At 35.9% G+C, this 12,029-nt stretch overlaps 1 protein-coding gene across 3 annotated transcripts in view; it reads left to right on the top strand.

Annotated features, from left to right (window-relative positions):
- NBEA (neurobeachin) overlaps nucleotides 1–12,029 on the top strand; it is a 707,824-nt gene that overhangs the window by 668,421 nt on the left and 27,374 nt on the right. The gene's annotated exons all lie outside the window — the stretch shown is intronic.

Genomic DNA, 12,029 nt, shown 5'->3' on the forward strand with positions numbered 1-12,029 from the left:
GATGGTCTCAATTTCCTGATCTTGTGATCCGCCCGCCTCGGCCTTCCAAAGTGCTGGGATTACAGGCGTGAGCCACCGCGCCCGGCCTAAATAATTTTTTCAGCTGGGCATGATAGCTCATGCCTGTAATCCCCACACTTTGGGAGACCGAGGCGGGTGGATCACTAGGTCAGGAGTTCAAGACCTGTCTGCCTCAGAGTATGATTATATTGTATGCCATAGGCAACAAAAATGGATAGAAAGATGGGAATGATATTATAAGTTGTATCACAGCTCAACCATTAGTATTTGAGTGACATTAAGTCAGTCACTTGAATTTTATGTACCTGTATTTTCTCACCTAAAAAAAATGATGACAGAGATGATACCTAATTCATAGGAGAAAAATATGTGAAAATACTTAAACTATAAAGCACTACACAGGCATTATTACCTAAAGGCATAATTAAATGAAGTTATCTTAGAAGAACTTTTGTTTTAATAATTTCATTATATATGACACCAAAACTATCAATTTAATTTAAAAAAATCTGTTAGCAACAGAGAAAATAAGTTAATTTGTTTTTAATATTATTTAGTAAAAAGAAGCAGTTGTGGCTTTTAAATTTATTTTCAATACTGTCTCCAAAATTTTATAAAGATGGCCTAATTGCAGCCCACTTATTGCCTGTAACATTCTTTCTTGATCTAAATTAGTATTAGCATTTATATCCTTTATTATCCTTTATATTTTTAAAAGTTTTACATTAGGCCAGGCGCTGTGGCTCATGCCTGTAATCCCAGCACTTTGGAAAGCCGAGGCGGGCAGACCACAAGGTCAGGAGATCGAGACTATCCTGGCTAACACGGTGAAACCCCATCTCTACTATAAATACAAAAAAATAGCTGGGCGTGGTGGCAGGCACCTGTAGTCCCAGCTACTCGGGAGGCTGAGGCAGGAGAATGGTGTGAACCCGGGAGGCGCAGCTTGTAGTGAGCCAAGATCGTACCACTGCACTCCAGCCTGGGCGACAGAGTGAGACTGTCTGAAAAAAAAGTTTTACTTTAGTGTCATTAGTTTTCTATTCATATTATCAAATGAATTAGCATCACTATTACTGGCATTAAGGTTGTACTGGTTCAGCAAGAGAAAAAAATCGAGTCAATATTTCAACAGAAGCTGTAAGCATATACCAGACAAGTTATTAACAAGATACTAAGTTCTGAGCTTGTCGTAATACTTGTCATCATTCTATAGTTGACATTGCCAAACTGAAAATGATTTCAATGGCTTCTTTTTAACAGTGAGAGGTATGCACATAAGTCTATCATAAAAGGCTGTTTTGCTGGCAGCTATTAGAACATACGAGCCATTGCAATATTTATTTATAGATATACACATATATTTATGCTGGAAATATTAAAATATTAAGTAGTTTTTAATATTACCAACAGTCATAAAAATGTGGCATTTTTAGTCTAATTTTCTGTTAATATTTCTTGGTTTTCTTAGCTTATAGTTTCTTTTTCTATCTTTTTCTCAATCTGTCAGGGATAACACCGCCTCCCTTTGGATCTGCTATGGTGAAAATATGCCCATAGGAAGTAGGCTAGATTACTTCAGTTTTTACTTTATTTTCTTGCTGAAATATTCCTTGCTACTACAGAGAATTGACTTGATAGGGCTGTCAAGAACCAGAAGATAGATGTGTCTTTAACCAAAACAGCTGCAATGCTGGCTTTTCTGAGAAGATGATTTCATAAAATTTGTAAGACAAAAAATTAACACACTTTTTCATCCTGATGATGTAAATGAAGGGTAATTTAAAGGCCCATAATGACAACATTGAGGACCTCTACAATCATTGTCTTCCTTGAATTCTTTCTATTATTCTTTATTCTTTCTATGAATCCCTTATCCCTCAGCCTTTCCTCCCCCCATTTCTGACTCTCTTTGATATGACAAGGAATATCAACACCACCTGCCCGATCTGCGTGAATGAGTTGTAGCACAAAGTTATCCATTTACAACTGCCATGATGCCTAATTGTCTTCATATGGGGGATATCCAGGGTTCTTCTCCTGGGCAGTTATTCTGAGAAGTGATTGCAACAAATGATCACAAAGTGGGTGATAAAGATTTCTTAAAACCATCTTAATTTCCCCCTATAATTACTGCATGTTTTACTGGGATGAAAATTTTAACAGATTCAAAAGCGAAATTAAAATGGAAAGAAAACCCCTACATTTTAATTAGTGGAGTGAAAATATGTATTTGGTGTTCTTTAAAGCTAAAGGATCATTTTGGGAACACGAAAAATACCATGATTCCTAAAACTAATAAGGATATAGGTTCAAATATATTTGTTATGTGTTTCTCACTGCAAAGGTTTGCATTGAGAGCCATAAGGCTTGCATTGCAAAGGTTTGATGAATAAGGTTTTAATATAGAAATTAGTATCAAGGAAATTAATGACACACATTTAATTTTGATTAGTGAATAAATCTTTAATTTAGGTCTATCTTACCTGCTCATAATTACTGCAGTACTTCACTAGGCCATGGTCATCAATCGTCCACTAGAAAAGCATAAATAATGCAGCTAGTCAAAGTTGGATGTATGTCATTTATGTGACTTGTGCTTCTTTCTCCGCTTTGTGTTATTTTTATTGTGTGGTGTTGAGAAGTGCTAATTATTGATTTTCAGAAATTAACAGCAAGTACTTTCACAAGCATCTAAAGCCATATTTTACTCAAGGGAAGAAGGGTGAAAATTGCAGCCTGCTGTTTATAATAGAAATAGCTGGAAGGGATTTCCTTATCTTCTATTAACATAGATTTCACTTCTGTAACACAGTTGTTACCTCAGCATAAATTAACAATTATTCAAAACATATTGCATTCTTCAGTTTGTTGAAATAGATATTACTCAATCTAAGTACCTAGGCATTTCAGTTAGATATTTAGAACTCATTTTTAAACATTTTAAACATATTGATAATGAGCCTATTTAAAGCCATTTGAAGTCTCAGTACAGTATATCTAAATTACTGTTGCCCATTTATGTCAAAATCAAGAATATTTTGTTCTGCTGAATGCATCCAATAATTCTTTATTCTCACTTTAGTGTACTAAAAGTACATGATTTCAATTTGGAATATTTATACCAGCACCTGGTAAACCTGTGTCTCAATGTCATTCCACATACCAAACAAATCTATTTCAGCTTTTTAAAAAAATATTTTCCCATGATTAAACACTTCCAGTGAACTTATAAAGGCCACCACTTCTCTCTCATTCCTGCTCCTACACCACCACCTCCCCCTCAACTTGTTTTCCTCCTCCTTCACCTCCTGAATCAGCCAGCATAGAGTTTAGTTTATATAAACTTATTCAACCAGGGAAAATTTGGCAGGGATGTCATACTGATTGTTCTCACTTGTGGTAAAGGATTTGTGAATTGAGTCCTCTACTTAGGTACCATTTAATGATTAACCCCAAAGTGGGCAAAGAACCAGAAACCTTGGAAGAATCCTTAAGCGATCATCTGCTAAAATCTTCGCTTCCAGGTAGGCGAATCCCTAAGTCATCTAGAAAAGAGTATTTCAGTTCTCATCCTGAGTATCAAGAAATATTTATTGCAATGAGACTCTACAGCCTTTCCTATATGCTTACAATGTTTATCTCTGAAATATTTAAAATCCTCAATGAAAATGCCCCTTGCTTGGATATAATCTTTTTTTGGTCATTCCTACCCCAACATGTAGCAAAAGGTAACCAGCATTTCTCTCATTTGTTGTGCCTGAATAACAATCCTATTTGTATCAGTCAGGATCTCAGCACATTACCTTTCAAAGCGATAATGAAGACTCCAAAGAAGACGTACACATGACCAACAAGTATGTGCCAGCATCATTCATCTTTAGGGAAAGCAAATCAAAGCTGCAGTGAGATACCACCTCACACCCATTAGGTTAGCTACTATCAAAATAGAAAATAACAAGTGTTAGTGAGGATGTAGAGAAACTGGAAACTTTGTGCACCATTGATAGGAATATAAAATGCTACCACTGGCGTAGCTGCTAGGAAAAGCAATATGGCAATCGTTCAAAAATTAAAAATAGAATTCTCTATGACCCAGCAAATTCTACTTCTGGATATATATCCAAAAGAATTGAGAGAAAGGGCTTCAAAGAGACATTTGTATACCTATGTCCACAGGAGCATTTTTCACAATAGTCAAAAGTCGAGGCCAGGCGCAGTGGCTCACACCTGTAATCCCAGCCCTTTGGGAGGCTGAGGCAGGCGGATCACAAGGTCAGGGATTTGAGACCAGCTTGGCCAATATGGTGAAACTCCGTCTCTACTAAAAATACAAAAATTAGCCGGGCATGGTGGCAGGCGCCTGTAGTCCCAGCTACTCGGGAGGCTGAGGCAGGAGAATCACTTGAACCCGGGAGGCGGAGGTTGCAGTGAGCTGAGATTGCGCCACTGCACTCCAGCCTGGGTTACAGAGCAAGACTCCATCTCAAAAAAGAAAAAAAAAAAAAGTTGAAAGCAACCCAAGTGTCCGTGGATGGATGAATGGATAAACAAAATGTGGGGTGGTGTATGTGTGTGTAATGCATTATTAGTCAACCTTAAAAAGGAAGGAAATTCTGACACATACTACAACATGGATGAACCTTAAGGACATTAATACTAAGTGAAACAAGCCAGTCACAAAAAGACAAATCCCGTATGATTCCACTTCTATGAGGTATCTTAACGAGTCAAAATCATAGAGAAAGAAAGTGGAATAGTGACCCCCAGGGACTAGAGGGAGTGGCGAGTTTTTGTTTAATAAATACAGCGTTTTAGTTTTAGAAGATGAAAAGAGTTCTGGAGATTGGTTACACAATAGTGTGAATGTACTTAACACTACTGAACTGTACTCTTAAAAATGGTTAAGTTGGTAAATTTTGTGTTATATATATTCTACCACAATTAACTTTTTTTAAAGGATAATGAAGAGAGTTTAATAATGGTTCTATTTACAAAGGTATAGACATGGTAAAGTGGATGAACAAGGGAAAGCGACAAGGAAAGGGAGCCATTCCCAGAATCTGGCAATAAAAGTGCTCACCCAACAAGAGCTGTGACCTTAGGTAGAGGAGTACTGGCCAGGCACTGCCAGAACGGGACTTGGCAGAGAGGGGCCATATAATCCTGTCTCTGCTCCTGAGCTGTGTCATTGGCTGAACCCACTGGGAAGGTAGAGAGCAAGGGAGCACAGGTCTATGGAGGCGCATCTTCCAGAGCCAAAGAAGGTGTCCAGCTCACTGGTCTGTTCCCCCTGGGTTGTTCATTTCTCTAGGCCAAGAAGACTTATTTAAGGCTTCCAGGCTTGGTCAGCCACAATCAGCTACATTAAAATGCACTCACTCTTCCTACCTGAGTTGACTTATACTTATTTTAAGTGGAGAAATTGAGTGAGCTTGTCATTGATGGCACTGATCTGATTTGGACAGAAAATATTCTGGATGGAGCATTTTCTCTCCGGAGGAAATGATGCTTACTTTTTCACATTTCGTTTGTTAAGTCAATTATGTAATATCACCATTATAATTCAACATGCCAAGGAGGAAACAGGGATCAGCAAGAGGAGAAGTCACATCTTAATTCTACTTAGATTTGTGCTAAAAGAAAGAAACCAAGAATTAAGGCAGGTAACTGGACAAATCAGAATCTCTCTCTCAAATACTGTCTAAGCGCATCTACTAATTAAGGCAATTGTGGTCCCTTTTTACTCGGATTACCAAATATTTGCTTAAATATTCTAATAATTTTGCCAGGATAATTTTAGCCTTAATGCAGTTGAAGGTTAAAACAAAAGGAAAAATATTTATTCTCCTATTTTGTGGTTTCTATGAAAAACTAGAAGCAGTTGAATATAAAATAGCATTTTAATTTTTTATATAGTTTAATATTTATAAAGCAAGAAACAACAAAGTGCAGATATTATTTGCTTGATTTATTTTGCTCCTGTTTTTCCAGCATTAAAAAGTAATGCTTTATATGATCTTGTTTTATTACAACAATAAACCAGAAGCAAAAGCTTATCAGTTAAAATGTAGTCTGCCATTAAGTAACCTTTCCTTTTATCATTTCAGACTTAAAATTCCATTGTTTTTGTTTATTTTTTTCCTATTTGGCATTGGTAGAATTGCAGGTGGAACAGAAAGATGATATCAATCACACGTATTTTTTTATTTTGTGTCAAGCTTGTATTTTTTGGTTTAAAAAAGAGCACTTTTAAGTATTAAAAGCCTTGTAAGTAAGAGCTATACAGTGAGATAAACAAAATGCTAAGGAAACTTTGAAAATCTTTTTCTGTTTTCTCAAGCAACCACTTTTACTACTTTTTTCTTGAATTTTCTGAAAATTGTTAGTGAATTTACTGGTATTTGGACGTAGTTTGATATTTTGCATTGTGGGTACCATAACCTATAGTACTTTATAAAATGCTGATTTTTCTGAAAAACAATTTAAAAGTTTATACAGACCAGGGAGATGGATGAATAGGTCATTTGAGAGCCTGTATTATTAGCTCCTTCATGCTGTTTGTCATGGCTCTGTAGACCTGATGGCATTTCATCTGAAAGATAATACTGAATTACATTTACCAAAAAAAAAAAAAAAAAAAAAGCAGTTGTAATCATTCTATGGAGAAAAATGTAAATGGGTTAAATCTACCTGCAATGTGGAAAAGACAAGATTAACCAAAGTTTTTGCCTACCACACACCAGAGAAGGTATGGCTTCTGAATTCTGGCTTACTTGGTTGCCACATTTAATTTTACCTTAGTAGGAAGTCTTTTATATGAATAAGCAAATGTGCAACACATAAGCACACATTATATTTATCGATTTCCTTTTCTGAGGATTCAATTCCAGGTATGTATCTTTATTCATAGAGGAGGTAGAACTTCTTGGAAGGAAAGCCAAAAAGGAAAGAAAACAATTAAGAGATACGGAGGTCAAAGAAAGAAGGCATGTGTCACATCATAGCTAACACACATGCCCCTTTGTGCACACTTTAGAGGACACCTTCTCTAAATGGATGAATTACAAAAGGCACTCCTTTCTCTGGCTCTCAAGGTAGATTCTATTACTTATTTGCCTTCCAACTGGGCATCTTTATACAGGGCATAAACAGCATACCCATGCACAGTGGCCCTGACCTATGAGGAAGAAGAAAGACTCAAGAGAACTTGTTAAGTAAGGAAAAAGGGGACTCCCATGAAGATGTCATAATTTCGTAACTTAGTAGGTGGGTCCTGCAGAATTGTATAAAGGAGAGCCTCATCAGACTAAGGAATGGGATAATCAGGAAGTAGGGAGGGGACAAAAGAGAAAGTGTCCCTAATCGAAACTTTTCCTTAATGGGAGCTCTATATACAGATAAGCAGGTAAAACTGAGTTATGTGTCATATATGTGTTTGTAACCTGAAAATCATTTATGCTGTTCAGATTTTCTTATTTTGTTCATTTGTGCATAACTCAGTTCACATTTATCTTTACTTCTCTGCCTATACCTACAAAATTCCATGTTTTAGAACTTCCTCAAGGTGTTCAACCTACCTATTTCTCGGTGGGTCCTAGCTGGAGAGAAAAATAAATGCTAAGTGCATGATGTCAGTTCAATAAATATTCAGCAAAACAATTTTTATGATCAGTAAGAATCCATATAACAATGAAAATTTAACACTCTTTAACTTAATTTTCATTTCTACTTTAACAATTTCGGGTAAAGAAATAATTATTATAATTATTTTATGAGACAATTGAGTTTTGATATATACAAGTTTTATTAATAAGTTATCAGTACCCTAAAAGACTACATAATGTAAATCATTACTTTATTTACAGCTTTGACCATTACATTTTGGGTTCACAAATACTTACAGAAAATAAATACACAAAACCATTTTGGAGAAACACTTTGGCAGTAAAACTAAACTTACTCCTACCCTATGACTCACCAATCCCATATCTAGGTATAGACCCTCCAAAAACTGGCTGCTAACCTCCATCAAAAGACATGTACAAGAATTTTCTAAGCAACTTTATTCACAATAACCTGAAACTGTTAACAACCCAAATATCCATCAACAGAATTGATAAATTGTGTTAGGTTAATACAGGGGAATACTATACAGCAAAAAAAAATGAACAAACTACCGATACATACAACAAGGTTGAATCTTGCAGACATAAAGTTGATCAAAAAAAGCAGAAACAGAAAATATGTAGTGTATAACTCAATTTATCAAAAATTCAAGAATGAAAAATAATTGATGATAAACATCAGAATAATTATTAGCTTGACAGGGTGATGGGGCTAGATAGGGGGAATAATTGGCTGGGGAGGCACACAAGGTTACCAGTATCTATGTATTGTCTCATGTACCCACCACCCAGACCAAGATATGGAACCTTCTAGTTCCATTCCAAAGTCCTCTGTCTTAATGTAGATGGTGGTTAGAAGAACTGAAAAAATGTATACACATACATATATACATTCATCAAGCTGTACACTTAAGATTAGTGCACCTTATACACTTTTAAACCTTAAAAAATGAGTAATTTGAATAAATAAATAAAAGTGAATGCACATAATAAGCTTAACTTCAAGATACCAAAATCAGTGATTTCTTAATAACATTAAGAAAGAATATTATTTAAGTAGAAGCAAATCTATATTTTCCTGTTATTCTACCAAAGTGTTGTCTACCAATGGCTGCATGGTCTTTTGTATTTGTGAAACACCAAACGTTTTGTTAGCCACATTTGTTTTAAAAAATCTAGTGGTTTAAGCCTATTACCTATGCTGGCTTTGTATGAAATATGTAAGACTCATGATACCACTGTTTAAGTAAAAAGTTACTATGATTTATTGATTCTAAGATACACACCATTTTCATATCTCAATACTCCAAAATCATAATGTGTCTTACAATCAATCATAGCATATTTTAATTGATAGCATATTTTACTTATTAATAGTGTATAAAATAATGGAGCTTCTAATAATGGATAACATAGATTTAATGAAGTTGGATTGACGGACATTTCCAAAGTTTTAGTCTTTTTCCATATACATTATACATGCTCATGAGCTCACGTGTTCAATGTTAACTCATTTTGGGTTTACTGGAAAGTACAACAGATACACAAAGCAATTGATATCTTGTAATACAAATTAAAGTTTTCATTATTATATTTTAAAAGGATTCACAAGCCCCAAAGCATATGAGAACCGACAGGGAATAGATGAGTGACACAAGCCAGTGGCAGTGCCCAGGTCACGTGAGTGGTGGGCGTTACAAAAGGGCAGTTGTGCAGGAATGCTGATGTGGTATTGCCTGATCTGCTAAGTTTTTAAGAGAAGCCAAAAAATCCAATTTCTTGTATGCCATTTACTGACCTGTAAATTTTGACTCAAATAGAAACCACGTCTGTGAGCTGAATCTAGCCCATGGGATGCCAGTGTGTGACTTTGGGCTGAATGTAAGCTCTTTGAGGGCAGGAATCTTTATCTGTTTCATTTTACCAGTATCATTAATATCTAGAATGGAATCTAGTATGTAGTAGGTACTCAACAAATACATGTTTTGTGAATAAATAAAGTTAACATTAAATCTCACTGACCCTTGCAGACCAATGTATAGAGAAATAGATACATGTAGAATTTTTTTAATGACATTTCTGGATAATATAGAAGGAATTCATCTCACAGTTCCAGTAGTTTCTTTTTTTTTTTAACTTGATATATTTGGAAACTTTTAAGGGAAACTTTCTATATGGTAGAAAACCTTTTCATGCTGTGGACAAGCTAATTCTTACTTAATCTTCAAACCTGAGCTCTGTCCTTTTTCCAAAAGTCTCTTTCCTAAGAACCTATTCCCCTTCCCCTCTGTCACTCGTCTGGGCTCCCAGGGCAGGCTGGGCTTGTCTCCCCTGTGTCCTGCTCCCTACCATGTGCACTGACACACTCATCGTCTTTATTTTGGGGGCTGCTAACTTCCTGAGGTCAGCCTGGTATCTGACTTTGTATCCTTTGGCATAGAGTAAGCATTCAGCAAATGTCTGATAATTGTTTTTGTGGTATTGAATTGTAAAAGTAAAAAATTCTGAAGTGCTTTTCTTTTTCTAGACCAGGTTTCAGTTTTATACAAATGCCCTGCTTCTATATTCACCAAATATTTTTAGAATCTCTGTTAAGACTAAGTCACCATCCTGACCTGCAGAGATTCAGTCTGAACAAACAGACATACATAAATAATTGTGTGTTAAAATCTATAGTAAAGGAGAAAAATGTGCTGTGAGAATATGCAGAGCATTCATTATGATTTAGAAGGATTTAGATCCTTGCCCAAGGAGGTGAAGGATTTAGATCCTTGCCCAAGGTTAGCATTCGGGGAGGATTTTCTCCTACACAGGGAGTAGCTCTCAGAACAACTACTTCATTGTAACAATTCGTGGGTTGCAGAATGAGTTCTGCGTGTCACCAGGCAACCCTCCCATTCACAGGACCTGCACACTTGACAAGAAAGTCATTGATGACCCCCTGAAAGTGGGAAAGGACAGAAAATCTTACATGGGGAGCAGGTGAAGAAAGATAGTAGGTGCTCACTTCCCCCTCAAACATTTTAGTAATGACAAGAAGTAGAACTTAAAGGAGACAGCATGCTTTTCAAGATCAGAAAGATCTGTACATTTTTAAATCAGAGGGTAAGGAATTACTGGAAGGCAGGACTACCAGATAGCTAAAAGGTAAATATTGGACTGAGATCCTTTGGGTCATGAAGGCATGTAAAGTAGATCACAAGGAAGAGGGAGTCAGTATAGTCTCAAAAGAAATAAATGTTCAGTGTCGAGAACTGACTGTCTTAATGAAAGGATAAAGTTAGTCACAATCTCGTCTTTATCCTGATGCCTGATTGGGGAACTCTTTTAAATATATATGCATATGTATTCTGCCTTAGTCCAAAATGGTCAGAGTTGGGACTCACTGAAGAGAACTGCACAGAAGATTTCTAGAAATTTTATCCATTTCATAACATTTTCTAGTACAATTTTAATACTTTCCTTTAAGAAACAAAACTAGAGTCAAGCAAAGCATGTTTGTTGACTAATTCCTTCAATAAACATTTAAAGGCTCCCTACTAAGTGCAAGACACTGATCTAGAGATTAAAACATGTTTAATTTTACCCCCGGCTCCTCGCCCCCACTTGTGTCCTTTTTCTGGGGAAGTAAAAACAGGAGTAGCAGTATCTGTTGTTAGAGAGACGTTTAGCTGTTCATGATACATGAAGCTAGGTATTAAGCACTTGCTAACCAGGGCAGCGTTAACAATAAAATTACCACTTTTCTTTCCAAATAATTCTCAAGAGTTAGTTATTAAAAATGTGAACCTAACCAGAAATGGTCTCTTCCCCCTTTTATAATCATAAATCTTGCACTGGGGAGACAAAAGTAGGATGTAAATGCATCATATGTGAATAAAATTTAGTTAAATAGTCACACTTGTGAGTAGACACCATGCAAATAAATGTATACATAAAAATTGGACAGCACTTAAGGAGATTTAATAATTCATCCCATTGCCTCTGCAGATAAAAGAACCAAAGTCCCATTTACGCGATGGCTAAAATATGGCAGATAATGATGCATTCATGTTTAATATTGCTAATAAATTTGCAGGTTCGCATTTTTATTGATAAACATTTTCTTGAAATACAGTGTAGGGGACAGATTTTTAAATTTAAGTACTTTATAAATTAGAATTGTAGATAGCGATGAGATTAGTGGTGGTGCTATGTCAAGAGCCATCTACCAACTCACCTGTGCTTCTACAAGCACCTAGCTATGATTTTCCTGTTTCACTTTTACGTGCAACCAAATTGCACACAATTTAGGGAAAAAATTAGCATGGTAGCAGAGTAATGATCATAGTAAATATCATGCTTCTCCTTGTTGACATAAATTACATATAATATTTCAGA

Source organism: Pan paniscus, chromosome 14 (genome assembly GCF_029289425.2).
Source record: "Pan paniscus chromosome 14, NHGRI_mPanPan1-v2.0_pri, whole genome shotgun sequence".
In the NCBI taxonomy this organism is placed as follows: Eukaryota; Metazoa; Chordata; class Mammalia; order Primates; family Hominidae; genus Pan; species Pan paniscus.